Here is a 6,013-nt window from a genome sequence, read left to right as displayed (position 1 = left end):
AAACTGGCTCTGAATGTTGCATTTTATATGTGTGGTTATAGCTCTCACTTCATCTTGTTCTCTGTAAACCAGAAAACCTGAGATATCCACATCACATTCAATTTTAAAATCTTCTGTTATGTTTAATACTTTTCATTTTTTAAGGTACTAACACCAAAAAAAAAGTTCCTTATAGAATAGGATTTCACTGCCTGCCGTGTCTCAGATTCATTCTTAAGGAACAGAGAACTTAATCTTCCAAAATGTCAAAAAGACCATCTTATGGCCCACCTCCCACCCGAGTTCCTGCAACACAAATGCCCAGCACACCAGGGTTTGTGGGATGCAGTCCATACAGTCATCTCGCCTAGATTGGCTACAGGCTGGGAGGGAACCCGGGCACCAACAGCCAGGCCACTGCGTCCTCTGGTATCACGATTCCAAAACCCCCAAAGCCACCAGATTAGCCACTGAGTCCCTACATGAGGTACAGCAGAAAGGTCTGGGACCAAGTAGATATTTCCACCCCTGACCTGAAATTGTGGGAGTTCGGCAAGATTATTGGTGGCATGTGGCAAGATCTCTCTGATTAAGAGAAACAAGAATATTTAAACAAATACAAAGCGGAAAAGATAGAATACAATGAATCTATGAAGGCCTATCACAACTCCCCTGCCTACCTTGTTTACATAAATGCAAAAAGTCATGCAGAAACTGCTTTAGAGGAAGAAAGTCAACAGAGACAGTCTCACATGGAGAAAGGAGAACCTTACGTGAGTATCCAGCCTGCTGAAGATCCAGATGATTCTCACCATGGCTTTTCCATGAAGCACACAGCCACCGCCGGCTTCCAGAGGAACCACCACCGGCTTCTCAGAGGAACCACCGCCTCATCAGTGAGATTACCTTAGTGAGAGTGTGGGGCCAGACGTCCAGTCAGGCGTCACAACTAGAATGCAGGTCCTCAAACGGCAAGTCTAGTCTTTAATGGTTCATCAGCGAAAACTAGACGCTGAACTTCTTCAAACAAGAGCAACACCAGGAAAAGAAGAGGAAATTCCTGGGAAGCACAGATTCATTTTACCATGAACTTAAAAGGTCGTGTGGTCTGAAGGTAGAAGTGGACATGGAGAAAATCGCTGCTGAGATTGCACAGGCAGAGGAACAGGCCCGCAGAAGGCAGGAGGAGGAGAAGGAGGCGGCAGAGCAAGCAGAGCAGAGTCAGAGGAGCCTCGGTCCTGAGGAAGAGCAGGAGGCGAACAAAGCCAAGGAGATGAAGGACGACCAGAGCCTGCCAATGGAGACAGAGGAGACACACCTTGACGAGACAACAGAGAGCCCACAGGATGGGGAAGAAGGCATGTCTACTCCTAAGGACAAGGAGAGTGGGCAGGAAGGGGTCGACAGCCTGGCAGAGGAGAAAGCCAGTGATAGTAACACTGGCTGCGAGAGCAACAGTGCAACAGTGGAGGAGCCGACAGACCCCATACTGGAAGATGAGAAAAAAGAATAAATGTTGCCTTGTTTTATGTGTTCTAAATACTTTTTTAAACACAAAAAAAGTGTGTTTTGGTTTAAAAAAGTAGCTCCTGTAGAGTAAAAACATCATAGTTTCATTTATTAAAATGTATTTTATCATGTCAATTCGGTTACTTTAATTAATACATTATAATTGTTATGTCTTACCCGGATTAGGTAGCTGCTATAACTTTAAAAGTATGTATTTCACCAGCTGACACTTTTTGGATGATAGCTGCCAATTTGGGGGTCTCCGAATTAGCAAAACTAAATTGACATCGTTGACATGTTAATTTTAGTTATTCATGACTTTTCAAATGCCCCAAATATTGTGCCCCAAACTCTAAATTTATGATGGAAAACTCACCTTGACTTTTAGAAGAACCTCCTATGAGAACTGAGGCTTTTTTAAAACAGATTTCTTTTCTCTGTTAGACTTTAGGTTACCCTTGATAAAACACTGAATAGACACTATCTTTATTGTTCTCTCTCTCTTTCTCTCTCTTCTGTGTCCTCAGGTCCAATCTCAGCATCTTACTTTGCTCACTCTCACTCGCCCCTTTCAGAAAATGGATCCCAGTTTCCAAAATTCACCTTGATCTCATCCTGGCAATCTTCATGGCAAAAAACTCACTGAAATTCAGTGACACACATTATTTGTCACCAGCACTTACTGGGGTCTGGGGAAAATCCTAGGAGCCTTTTCAGCTGCATTTGTTTTATTCTGGTTTTTGTTTGTTTGTTTGTTTCATTTACTGATATTCTTAGGTCTCTTCATTTAGTTTCTCCATTTTTTTCTATGCTCTTTATCTTGTTGCAGCTCAAACTCATAAGTTACCAGTTGACAAATTCGCCTAGGTATTGTCATGACTTTCAGAGACAGTATATTGTTATGTCTTTTTCTTTTTTCATTAGATCTTAATCCACCTAAACAATTTCTGCATTCTATTAAAACCAGCCATTCCAAATTGTACTGGTTTCTGTTCTTTCTTGTTTCACTTTTATTTTCATCCTGATCCCAAACACAATGAGATTGAGATCACTATGTCCAAGGTTCCCCTGAACCACTCCGCCTGCAGTCAGAGCCCACGCATCACACACAGTATCCGGGCTGGTACCGTTGCTCCTGCTTCTTTGCCGTTGCTCGTGGTGAATGAGAAAGCAATCCTATATCAGAGCCACAGGCATGCAGCCTGCCTTATCGGGTCTGCTACATAAAACACGGTCTATTTATTAGAAATTTCGTTCTGCTGGCCACTACTGGCCCCTCAGATGTCTGCACACTTTAAAAATAATGTAGCAATTTCTTTGAGTGCTTTTCTAATTGTGTCATTTATAAGGAAGTACAGTAAACAATTTTACAAAAACTTTTCAGTGAAATTGTACAGTTTCAGGGTCAAAGAAAAAGATTTTTCTTTGTCAGATGAAATACCACATATTGATCATTTTCCATTAGTCAACTATTAATTGATAGTATTGAAAAATGTTTTCATTCGATATTAAAAACATAACATATGAAATAACTTTCCACCAGAGACAAAATTTTTAGGGTCCCTAAAGTTACTTAAAAGTACCTTAAATTCATGGGCCAGTGGGTGACATGGTGGTTAAGGCAACTGAATTCCTATGACCAACCATGCAGTTTGAGTCCTGGATCCAGCAGCTTGAGAAGCAGTCCATGCATACTCAAAATCCTGAGAGGAGAGTGGAGAAGAAGGGCTTGCAACATGGCCCTCTCCTGGGGAGGATGGGGTGTGACTCATTTTCTCCCGTCCCTCTGGCAAGCACATATGCCCTATAGCAATTTTAAAGAGAAGAAGAACCTTGAGTTTTCAATTTAGAAAAGGACAGAGAGGGTCAGCCCTGTGGCGCAAGCAGGAGAGCTCTGCTGCATGATGGCTCAGAGTACATGGGAGGCCAGAGTTTGGTTCCCAGACCGCCCTAAACTGGCCAGGCATGTAGTATGTCCCTGTAGTCTTGGCTAACTGGGAGACTGGGGCAGGAGGATCGAAAATGGTAGGCGAGACCCTGTCAAAAATACCTCTCTCTTTCTCTTTCATAAAAAGAAAAGTGACATCCACCAGGAAGATATAGTGGAAAGGTATCAGGTACCCCAGTTACACAATATAATGTTATCATTAATGAAATGAATTAGGTATATACCAACTGATTTGAAAACACCTGTGAAGTTTTGTTATGTGAAAAAAAAAAAAAAAGAAGAAGTTAAGTATGAGGACCAGAAGATGGTTACATCACCGGACTTCCATGTAGGCGACTGTTGTTCAAGACCTGGACCAAGTGGCTAACTCATGCCAGGTGTGTGTGTGCGTGCCCAAGATCCTGAGAGGAGAATGGAGGAGAAGGGATTGTGGCATGGCCATCCCCCCTGGGAGAAGGGGGTGATTTTTTGCCTTCTCTCTCTCTCTGTCTCTATCTTTCCAGCAAGCACACATGCCATATAGCAAAAATCTCTCTATAAAAAAAAGAAGCTAAGTATGGATTTGATCCCATTTTTTGTAAAATAATGGCAAAAGTATGTACATACATGTACATCTCTATATATGTGAATGTGTATACATCTATTATATATATATATATGTGTGTGTGTGTGTACATTTGATACATGTACATGTATATATTTTATAAAACATGCAGTGGTGGTGTATGTATTACAATATCACACATATTTAAGATGACTATAAAAACTTGGAAGAAAGCACAGAAACCCACAACAGATTGACGTGAGTTTCTTTGAACAAGGGATGTAACTTGTCATAGGTGAGAAATATAAGAGGAGGAAAAAGAGGTAGGAAAATTTTTTTTAAATATTAAATGTCCAATATTAAAAGAGAGAGCAGAGGACCAGTGAATGACCTGGTGGTGAAGGCACATAGATACCACAGGGCTGACTACTGCAGTTTGAGTCCTAGACCCAGTGGCTTGAAGAACACATGGGGCATGTGTGCACGTATGCCCAAAATCCAGAAAGGAGAAATGAGAAGAGCAGGTGGCAGCATGGCTATATCCCATGGAGGGTGCTCGTTCACGTTCTGTTTCTTTCTCCCTCTTTCTGTGTCTCTCTCCAAAGAGTGCACGTGCCCTCTGGCAAATTAAAAAAAAAAAAAGATGGTATGTGTGATATGATCCCAGTTATATATAAAATGATGTCAAGTGTTTGCAAGTATATAGAAATGTATGAGAGAATATTCACTAAAATACTAATGGTGTCACCCCAGGAAGGTAGGATTTAAGTTGATTTTTATTTTCTTGTTTACAGCTTTCTCATATTGTTTGGATTTTTTTTTTTTTTTACTAAGCCTGTTATTAAGTAAATGACTGATGATGAGGGCATAATGAAGTGATTTCCACTGTAGATGAAAAAGAAGAAACAGGGCAAGCTCAGGGGCACGGCGGTAGTGCAAAGCTACTCAAATGATGCTGGATTCATATGGAAGATCCTAGGTTCCACCCTCAGTAACCTGTACTTGCCCAAACCCTGACTGACTGAGGAAGCAGGAAAGGATTGCAGTGTGACAACCATATTGAAGATGCTTCTCTTTCTCCCTCCCAAAAGAAAGAAAGAAACTTTAAAAAGAAAAAGAAGAAAGCAGTGTAGAAATTTTCTGTCGTCACGGAGATTCTCCTTTGGCTCTAATACATCTTTGTCCCTCTGGATTGAGAAAGTCCAGGTAAGATGGACCCAACCAAGAGAGGAACAAGCTGAAGTACAAGATTCAACACCATGAGTTCATGCAGGAGGCGCTGGCTGATGTCTGCCATCCTAAGAGCTGCAAGAACTGTTCCGAACTTTTGGCACAATTGATCAATACCAACATATTTTCCTAAAAAATCATGATCCTGTGAAGAAATGGAATCCGCCTTCCTTGAATGCATGGAGAAGACGGTGTCCGACATGCCCAGCCACTGACTACTGAGCCTGTGTGGTTTAGTAGGTTCGAGAGGCAGTTGTCTGGGTCCAGACCCCGTTCCTACTGACAGTTTTCCATTTCTTCATATATGTAACAGGCATAATAATACTGCCTAGTGGATAGGGTAGTTGTGAGAATTAAATGTCCATGGGCTGTATTAAAACCATCCTGCCATGTCATTGAAGGTGGTCAGTGTGCCTGTCATTTCAGAAAAAGAAAAAAAATTAATTTGAAACATTTCCATCAGCATTATTATTTACTTATTTAATCATGTTTATTCAATTATTCACAGCTTAAAAACCCTTATTTGAGGAAAATTCTACTTATAATTCACTTTAAATATTTGAATTTTTTCATTGCTGGAGCATGCATGTACTTACCAGAGAAAGAGCACATCTTCTAAACAAGGCATGCTCACACCCCAATCCTTTTTTCCTCCATTTCTCCATCCCATCAGGATTTGGGGTGCACACACACACACACACCTAGCATGTTTTCAACCTGCTGGGGCTGAAATCTGAACCATGGTTGGCCATGTGGGATCCAGCTCCCGAAGTACAGCACTTAATCACTATGCTGTGGGCCAA

General features: G+C 41.3%; 1 pseudogene; it reads left to right on the top strand.

Annotated features, from left to right (window-relative positions):
• Window positions 1-242: 242 nt before the first annotated feature.
• Window positions 243-1,492, top strand: LOC102499370 (SWI/SNF-related matrix-associated actin-dependent regulator of chromatin subfamily E member 1 pseudogene; annotated as a pseudogene).
• The last annotated feature ends 4,521 nt before the right edge of the window (window positions 1,493-6,013 follow it).

This window comes from Tupaia chinensis, unplaced genomic scaffold, assembly GCF_000334495.1.
Source record: "Tupaia chinensis unplaced genomic scaffold, TupChi_1.0 Scaffold149168_1, whole genome shotgun sequence".
NCBI lineage: Eukaryota > Metazoa > Chordata > Mammalia > Scandentia > Tupaiidae > Tupaia > Tupaia belangeri.
The sequence above is the reverse complement of the archived record's forward strand: the minus strand, read 5'-3'. Positions and strand labels throughout refer to the sequence as shown.